General features: G+C 43.7%; 1 protein-coding gene across 1 annotated transcript in view; it reads right to left on the bottom strand.

The window, feature by feature from the left end:
- Window positions 1-10,000, bottom strand: part of LOC123514253 — a 23,279-nt gene that overhangs the window by 479 nt on the left and 12,800 nt on the right. The window contains exon 4 of the mRNA XM_045272001.1: window positions 1-66. This exon is cut by the window's left edge and continues 479 nt beyond it. The gene's annotated coding sequence lies outside the window, so the exon portion shown is untranslated. The remainder of the gene's footprint in view (window positions 67-10,000) is intronic.

The raw sequence follows: 10,000 nt of genomic DNA, 5'->3' as shown, positions 1-10,000 counted from the left end.
AAAGTCATACATAAAAGATTCTCCAGTGATATACCTATCAGTGAAATAATTGCTGATCTCCAGTACCTAATCTTGAATTTGGATTATAATCAAACAACAGCCATTCTGTGTACTTTAATCTTACGTATATTAAATGTGTTATTGAAATGTCTATTACCTTACCTACATCTTTTTGTAACATGTTATCATACACCCATTCAGGAATATCATTCTTAACACATACTATTTTTCATCAATATATGTTATCAATTTGTGTATTCAAAGCTTAGCCAGTCCTTTTATATGAATGAATAATCTGTCTATATACACAGGCCGGCGATCCCACTTAGCGGTGCCTCATACATAACACAGAAAATACCACACATTCATACATACACATTTTATCCCCATTGGCTCCTAGTGGAAAGGTTACAGTCTCGTGGACCACCATAATGATAATAAGACATTTATGATTCAACTATAAGGATTCGGTAATTTTTTTTATCCAGATACTTTCATGTGTCATACTACAGCCTGGCAACTTAGCTGCAAAGGCTTGAGGAGCATTATTGTCCATGTCAACGTGCCCATGGGGAATAAAACCAATGGGGGCAGACTGCATCCTCGCTAATGTCATGGTCAGTAGCGTAGAAAAACCAAGTCTCCTGAACCTCTTGTCTGTTTTCATTTTGCCCATGTCTCCTAAGGGAGCTGAGCAAATCCAAGACACTGGTATTTCCTCGTCTCCAGCAACAGGAAGATTCTCTGGGTCTACCGTTGCCTCGTGTGCACTGGTTGGATCCTGGTACACTCCTATATAAGGCACGCCCTCTGCCATCCGGTACATGAGGTCCAGGCGTATTCCACCGTACTTTGCGTTCTCCAAGAGGTGACGCACGCCTGCCCTCCCCAACCTGCACACACGGAAACCAGCCGGGACCCTGTGTATGGAGGGCTATTTGTATTTCAACATGATTTTGTAGCTACATGTCACAGATGTTTGTTCTGATTTGCTTTGGTTTATCTTGCATGTTTTTGACAGGGTATTAATGTTTTTGTTTTCTTTATGTAAGAGGGAAGAATTGGCCAAGGGTTAAAAGGTCAAACAAAAGGCCACTTAAATGCCAGTTCCCGAAAAGCGCTGAGAGAGTCAACCAAAAGAAAGAGATAAATGTCTTGAAACCTCCCTCTCACATCAATTCAGGTCATAATTAGGTGGAGATACAGAAGCAGGTTAAGAGTTCCAGAGTTTACAAGAGAAAGGGACTGAGAGTACTGGGTTTGATGGAGGAGACAGTAGACACCTGCCGAAATGATAATTACTCCCAGTGAGGTCTAACAACACTGATTCAGGGCGTGATGTGGACTTTTCATTAAAGCCAGCTGTGACCTCACTGAACGTTTCTCTTTTGTCTCACAACACAAGGGGGCAGTCACTGTCTCCCCTCTAAAGACAACTCTCTTCCTACACAACAGCCCATACATTCTTCATACAAAAATTAAAATTGGAAAATAAAGCTAATTCCTTTACCATCCTCGGAGTCCCATTCCAACCGACACCTCCGTAAGCCTCTTCTTTTAATCCCAGTATTTGTTGCCCTTAGTTGAGTTTTCCTCTTACATAAAAAAAATAAAAATGTGCGATAGAGAGGTGGATAGAATAGGGGTCAAAGAAATAAGAAAGTCTTGTACAGCGAGGCCGTGGAAGGAGGGGAAATATGCCGGTAGTAAGATCATAAGAGGTGTTTCGGGCTTGCAGTGATGATACTATGGTTTTCAATGTAGCTTCACACACCTTACCTGAGTGTACGAGTGTCCAAGTCAGCTTCATAGATGTAACTCAAGCAAGTCATTAACTGGACTTTCACTCCCTTCTCCTGCATGAGTCTCACCAAGGGCTCGGCAGCGTAGGGAGGGAGGTATTCGATGAGAAGATCAGTCTTCCTCGCACCCTCCCAATCAATTAAGGATGAAGACCTCAGGGTTTCTATAAGAGTGCTAACTTCTTCCTTTAGACAGAATATTCCGATGTGTTGGGTGTTTGGGATTATCTGAGAGAGAGAGAGAGAGAGAGAGAGAGAGAGAGAGAGAGAGAGAGTCATTTAACCTATCTAGCGTCATTCTCACTCGCTCTCCCTGTGTCACCTCTCTCCTGCACTGTACGGTAAGTGGACTAGCTGAGAGGGACGAAAAAAGAGGAAAGAATGCTAAAAATTTTAAATAATAATAATCAAAAGTCCTCAAAAATGCTTCTCGTAAAAGAAATTATTGAAGACCTGGGAGAGTTTAGTCTAACTCAACCTCACCTCATTCTCGCGCAGTACCGTGACTGAGCCTGGCCGGTCCCGCAGCACGTAGAAGGTGTCGTGAGAGACCAGGCCCTTTCCATGCTGTATCAGGTTGTTGTACACCTATTGGTGGGAGGATAGAGAAAGATTTAGCCTTTTCACTGAAATGTGCAACAATTTACACAACTGAAAACGAGGTAGCTACGATTTTTTTTGCAACATCTCATTTTTTTATAAACATTACAAGGAAATGGCAGCAAATAAAATCTATTGACGGAAAGCCAGGAGGAGGCTTATACTTTTCACCGTGACATGCAACAATTCACAGCACCATGAGCAAGATATGAAATCTCGGGAAATATTTGGGTCCCGAGATAGTTGTGTCCCCAGACTGCTGGTACCGTGATGCAGCGAGATAAGTACGTATGTGGATTCACCTCGGTCGTCTACTGGTCATCCAGCCAGTCTTCCCCATTACGGAGAGAGCTCAGAGCTCATAGACTGATCTTCGGGTAGGACTGAGACCACATCAACACACAACACACATCGGGAAAGTGAGGCCACAACCCCTCGAGTTACATCCCGTACCTATTTACTGCTAGGTGAACAGGGGCCACACATTAAGAGGCTTGCCTATTTGCCTCGCCGCTTACCGGGACTCAAACCCGGCCCTCTCGATTGTGAGTCGAGCGTACTAACCACTACATTACGCGACGTTACCAATTGAGTCAATGAGTCAACAAGGTGAATGAGTTAGCCAAAGAGTGTCACCAATTCATTAAATCTAAAGAGTGTCACCAATTCATTAAATCTTAACTATTTTTTATCTTTTCAATACTGTGTTTATTACAGGTTCCGCTCCGCATCACACAGTGTTGTTGCCACGTACTCCCATAGTGACGGCCACGGTAGGCGTGCGTCAGGGGTCCCCTACGTCATTTTACTATTTGTCTTGTTTGTTGATGACTGTACACTTACTTATAGCTAGGCGGATATATGACTAAATTGTTCATTTTGGGTTAAAAGCATGACATTTGGCAGAAAGTTAGGCTAGGCCTATATGATGATTTTCAGATATGGGGCCATCATGAACTCTGCCCAGGAGGCGAATGGCAGCCATTTTCCAATATGGCCGCCAGTAAAATGTACATAACCTAATTCAGGGTAATTTTGTCAGCATAACGTGTTTAAAAGTGGATTAAATGCTTTCAGATTAATAAGATATTTATTATGACGTTCTGAGGGTAACTACATATTTGACCTATGATGACCTATGATGACCTTGGTTGACCTTAAAATGACAATTTTTGCGAAAATAGGGGAAATACCCCTTTTTTACCCAAAACATCATATTTTTCGGATTTTTGTCCTCGGTAAGTTTTATTACCATAGTATCGCTCGGTCGAGTCAATCTCCGACCGTCATCAGGCGGTTGCTGACCCTGAGAAAGGCCTAATAATATGTTGAATATGGACAACCTACTTCAAAAAATACGTAAACAAAGCTGAACCGTTACGCGAACTTGAGCCCTATATGTAGGTAATACATAGTGGTACACAATACACTCGTACAATACACTCAATACACAAAGAGTGGGGTACAAAATGTCATTACTACACAAACTATACACTGACGGTCCAGTACCGTACACACCCGAGCCTCAGCCGATAGCCCCAGTGAGTGTCACTGTTAGTTTTCACAGTCACCTCCACACTGGCAGAGAGCAGTACACCTCAAGGCCGCCTTGTTGCACTTGCAGTGACCTCTGCAACCTTTTCTGCAGCCACAGCACAGCAGCTCTCGAGAGGAGATGCTGGCCTCAGGAAGGGTAGTCCACAGTGGCTTCCAGTCTGGTGGCTCTGTCCAACCCCAGTCTCCTGGAGATGGAAGGGCAGGAGCGGCAGTAAAGGCTTGCCCCCAGATGTGGCCAGCCTGGTAGACTGCCCTCTTGGCATGCTGCACCAGTGCAGCTCTCGTTGGCGGCAGCGATTCCATTGGCATGCCCCGCTTGGTGAAGAGATGCTGGCGCACTTCGTCAATGCTGTCCAGGTCACTGGTGCGGTCATACAGGAAGACTGTGAAGTGCTCCAGCATGGTCATAGCTTCATCATCTATCTCTCCAGGAGCATCGCACAGGAGACCAAACGTGGCTGTTACATCATCAAAGGCATTCCAGGTCTGCCATGCTAGCTTCTTCCCTCTTCTGGTGAAGGATGAGACGACATCACACCCTGTGTAAGCATGGAACATAGGTAGAGCAGTGGCTCTTTCAGGACCAATGCGAGATGCTATTTCGTCGGCAGGTATGTATTTGAAGTTCTGGCCAGTCCCAAAAGCAATCCACAGGTGCTTTAAGTGTAGCCTTGGCACTGCAGCGACTGACAGGACCACCACATCGGTATCAACTGTACGCAGGACAATCTTCTGGCATCCTTGTCGGACAGCATCAGCAGTGTGCAGCAGCATTCTTGTGTCGGCTTCTTCCTGAGTACAGGGGCTCAGTGCTGCAGTGATGCTTTCATCTGGTGGATTGCAAAGAACACCATCACCTAGGGTGGCAACAAGCTGCTTTCCATCTGGTCGGTGCTGCATTTTCATTGTGCATCTAGCCAGGAATGTGAACAGTTCCTGCTTGTTTGCATCAAGTCTCAGAAACTGCTGCCAGTTGCCAGGTAAGTTGTTGTTCCCTTGAACCCGGCGTCTGATCCCCTTTCCGCGGCGCTTTCTGGTTTCAGACTTCAAGCTGTTCTCAAGGTACTGGTCCCACACTATATCCACCCTGTCTGCTCGCTCCAGCTGCTTTTCAATGTAAGGCAAGAAGACTTTGTCTGCATAGTCATTGAATGTTGTGCAAACAACTGGCTTCAGCATGTTCACAAGCGCAGCACCATCGAGGATGATCGCATCAGAATCGGGAGCATCAATGCTACACTCAACACTGCTAGTGAGGCAGTCAAGAAGATCTGACTTCTTGCCCTGGCGTAACTTGCCATCCTGAGACAGAGACGGTGGGCACCTCTGATTTTCGTGTCTGAAGAATTCATTTAGATCACCGTCTCGTGATTGACACGCAATGTACAGTCGCGAAAATAGTGAGCAGTCACTCTTAAGAGACTGTAACTTGGACGTGGACTGAATAGGGTTAATGGAGGTTGCATTTTGGGGTTCAAAATTTTTTATGACCACTTCATTTTGAACTTCTGATATTAAAATCTGATTTATTTCGTATATTCTTCAAGCCTGACATGACCTAAGATGACCTTTACCTGACATTGACCTCATAAATAGATAAACTGATGTAAAGTTAATCTCCATGTCAAATATCAATCGCCTCGAAAAATGGCTAGTTATGCTCAGCTGAGTTACCTCACGAAATAGTCGATTTGTGACAAAATTTCTGACTTTGACACGTTATAAGTCCCACATTTTTGACCAATTTCAATGTTATTTTTTTTGTTAGAAGCCTCCACTGAATTCTTCTTAGGATGTGGGTTCAGCAATCTCCCTTGCCATCCTCGAAAAACCGTAGGAGGGGCATATAATATTCTACTGGCGGCCATATTGGAAAATGGCTGCCATTCGCTTCCTGGGCAGAATTCATGATGGCCCCATATCTGAAAATCTTCATAAGGGTCTAGACTAACTTTGTGCCAAATGCCATGCTTTTAACCCAAAGTGAACAATTCGGCCATTTTTTGTCATATATCCGCCTAGCTATTAAGGAAAATCATGGGACGAATGGGCATTTGTCGTGGTTACACAAACTAAAGTTGATGGATAACAGTGCTCTCCACTTCTCGTCGTGGCATGGCTACTAAACTGTCCTTGTTTCTCAATTGTTGTCGAGACTATGCATGATTATCAGTGAAAACACGACTGAATTTTAATGACGGTCCTGCAGACGACACGCCTTTCTGAGATGTGGAGGATGAGGGTGAGTTGATGCAGTTGGTGGTACGTTTACCTCGGCAGTGTATTTACCAGCCATGGGTCAATCAAGTCTACAGTTGCTGCACATTCTCAAACTAAGATGTGGCATATACTCAAATTTATTTCCTTTCTAAGAAGTAATCTTGACATACCATTCTAAGATAAGCGTAGGACATTTGAGGCAGCGTTACTCTCTTCAGTGTTACATGGATGTGAATCACGGTTTAATGCAGACCTTCGATCGATGAACAAAATATGTAATCGAGGGATCAAAAAGTTACTTGCATAGAGTGCGAATCTCCATATAAAATTACCTTTTTTATTCAGAGTTAGGCTTCCCTCCTTTATGTGGCCTTGTGACTCATAGACAAAGAAAAAAATTAAGAGTCTTAGGCTTGAGAGGCGATCCTTGGATATACGCTGCTAACTTGACTCATCCCACCAGTAATCATATCTCAGATTTGATAAACACTGAAGGAAGTGATATTTTTGTAGCCATAGACTCCATGACACTTTGTTCTACGCTCTGAATCTTCGAAAAGAGTGACATATTAACTCCTCAATCCTACATTTACAGTTCATGTGGCATATTCATAGAGGTGTACTCAAGGTTCTCTTTATTTTGGGTGTACTGAAACAATGCAATATAGAATGAGTCTATTAACACCGAAGAGACAATATGATAAACAACCGAACCACTGCTGTCGTGTGCAAAGAGACGGCGTGCTAAGTCACCGGGGTTGGATGGATGGATGGATTTTAAATAAGGCGCCGCAACGGCTAAGGTCATTTGGCGCCGCTTCAATAATTTAAAATGACAGAGTAGTTAAAAAAAAAAACTATATAAAAACAGTTAAAAACAATACAGTATCTAAAAACTAAAAAGACAATAAAACTAAATAAAATATTAAAATGCATATAATAAAATAAGAATAAAATTCAAAGCTTTGGGAGAAGGCCAGCTTCTCCCAAAAACCTAAAAACGTCATGGCCCTGGGCCAGACACTCTGGTCCAAGGACCTTTGAGATATAATAGACACCGCTATCTCTACCGCGACAGCGGTAGAGGTAGCGGTGTCGTAACTCGATCAAACTAGGGCACTCTACCAACAGGTGCCGCACGGTGAGCGGCACCAAGCAGTCATCACAGTAAGGTTGAGGGTCCCTGGTCAGGAGGTACCTTTGTGTAAGGTACGTGTGACCTATACGAAGTCGCGCCAATAAAGTCTGTGCACGGCGATCCCGGACATGGGTGTATGTCCACTGAGGGAGTGTGGAAGTAGTGATCTCTCCCATTTTCGAGGTTGCGACCCCCGTTAGCCATCTCCTCTGCCAAATTGCTGCAACCGCCACACGAATTACATGAAATACATCTCGAAACGGAACAGGGGAAGGAGATGGAGCGCGACTTGCTGCCTCTTTAGCGAGGCGGTCTGCGTGTTCATTCCCTGGAACACCAACGTGACCAGGGACCCAACAGAACCCAACACGATATCCTCGTTTGGTAAGAAGATATAGCCACTCTAGGGCTGATAAAACCAAAGGGTTAAGGAGACAGTGCAAGAGAGAGCAGTAAGAGCACTGCGACAGTCACTAAAAATTGTAAAAGACGAAACCGGAGAGTAAAAATTATCTGTAAAGCTAGGACTATGGCAGACAGCTCCGCAGTAAAGACGGATGCCACTGAAGGAAGGCTGCCACACCGATAAAAAGAGGGGAAAACCACACTAAACCCAACGCCTGCGTCGGATTTGGAACCATCAGTAAAAACAGGGATATCATCAGAATGGATAAAAAAGTGTTCTAAAAACCGTGTGTGGGACAGAGCTGGCAGAAAATCCTTCTTGCCATCCATGGCAGGAGGGCATAATGAGATAACAGGAAGCTGCCAATAACCAACTCGTGGGAGACGGAAAGAGTACACAGGAGTGGGGTCGATAGATAAATCCGCCATGAGATTTGCAACTCGATGGCCAAAAGGTTTAGGGAGACTCGGTCGAGTGACATACGCCTGCGAACGCGAGTCCCGCAATATTGACAGACAAGGGACAGAATCAGGAAGACGGTGGGTGCGAAACCAACACCGGAGCATCGAAGACTGGCGCCGGAGGTCGAGCGGCCAGAAACCAGCATCCACTAGAAGGCTAGGTATTGGAGATGTCCGAAATGCACCCGTAGCCAAGCGGACCCCAGCATGATGCACGGAGTCAAGCGTGCGTAATCGTGCATCCGTTGCGGATGAGTAGATCTCACAGCCGTATTCCAGCTTTGGAAGTATAAGTGTACGGTGCAGAAGCAGCAGAGTGTCCCTGTCCGCACCCCAAGAGGTGTGACTTAAAACCCGAAGAAGGGATAATGCCGTCCTGCAAGAAGCTTTAAGAGAACGGAAATGGGGAACCCAAGTAAGACGGTTGTCAAACAATAGGCCAAGATATCGAGTGGCCTCCACACATGAGATGCGTCTATTGGCTAAATATAAATCGGGATCTGGATGGACGCCACGATTACGACAAAAATGCATAGACACGGTCTTTGAGGTGGAGAAACGAAAACCATTTATGTTGGCCCAACTGGACACCCGATTGATTGCCAATTGGACGTTTCGCTCAATCAGTGACATCCTAGCAGCAGCAAAAGAGATGCACAAGTCGTCCACATATAAGGAGCTGTGAACGCCATCTGGTAGAGTATATATAACACCATTTATGGCGACTGCAAATAGAGTAACACTAAGAATACTTCCCTGTGGGACGCCATCACTTAGAGCAGAAGCTCACCGGGGTTGGATGCACAAGTCATGATCCACTCAGCAATAAGCCAGGAGGTGAAGTTCAGAAGATGGAGTGCGGCAGGGAGACGACAGCGGTAGCAGGTGGAGGTATGGAGAGAAGCAGCAGGAGCCCAGGCTGGCTGCTTTTCCGGTGAAACGAGGAACCAGCTTGAAGAGAGACGAGGTGTTCAACAAGAGACGGTGTGCTGGTGTCTGTCCTGGCTTCAAAACCCGGATCCAATTGTACCCTTTTTTTTTTTTTTTTTTTTTTTTTTTTTTTTTGCCATCACCCTATCTTGGGTATTAGGCCATTTATTTATTTTATTTTTTTTTTTGGTTACATTTCTTTAAAATTAGGCCTTTTATTTTATTTTCTACATATACATAATTTTTTATTGGTTTATTTATTTATTTATTTTATTTATATAGTTATTTTAATTTAACTTTTTATTTTTTTAACATGTTAACAAAGCCTCGTAGCACCGAAGCCTCATGGTACCGGTGATCCAAACCTTAACAAGGGTATAACGAAGCCGGCAGAGAATAGTAACTACCAAGGCAAGGTAGTTTAGGAAAGGAGGAAAAGCCAGCACGGCGTATCTCCTTCATATTATGTAATTATTTAATCATTTACTATTTTTTCATGTATTTTGGTACAAAAAACAGCAGGCTGGACCGCCCAGCAACTTTGCTCTTTTTCTGTTTTTCTGTATTTCTATGTTTTTATATCTTGTACTGTACCACCCCTTGTTTTGTATCCCCCGGTCTTTTCTCAATAAACTTTGTAAACTTTGTAAACTTTGCTTTAAGCATTCCCTCTGACAACACCAGAAGAGAAACTTGCTACTGAGGAAGGGTTAAACAACCCAAAATCGCGATCTATCTATCTATCTATCTATCTATCTATCTATCTATCTATCTATCTATCTATATATATATATATATATATATATATATATATATATATATATATATATATATATATATATATATATATATATATATGACTTGAAAAACAGGGCGTCTATAGCGT

Source organism: Portunus trituberculatus, chromosome 37 (assembly GCF_017591435.1).
Source record: "Portunus trituberculatus isolate SZX2019 chromosome 37, ASM1759143v1, whole genome shotgun sequence".
NCBI lineage: Eukaryota > Metazoa > Arthropoda > Malacostraca > Decapoda > Portunidae > Portunus > Portunus trituberculatus.
This window is presented reverse-complemented; position numbering and strand designations above follow the sequence as displayed.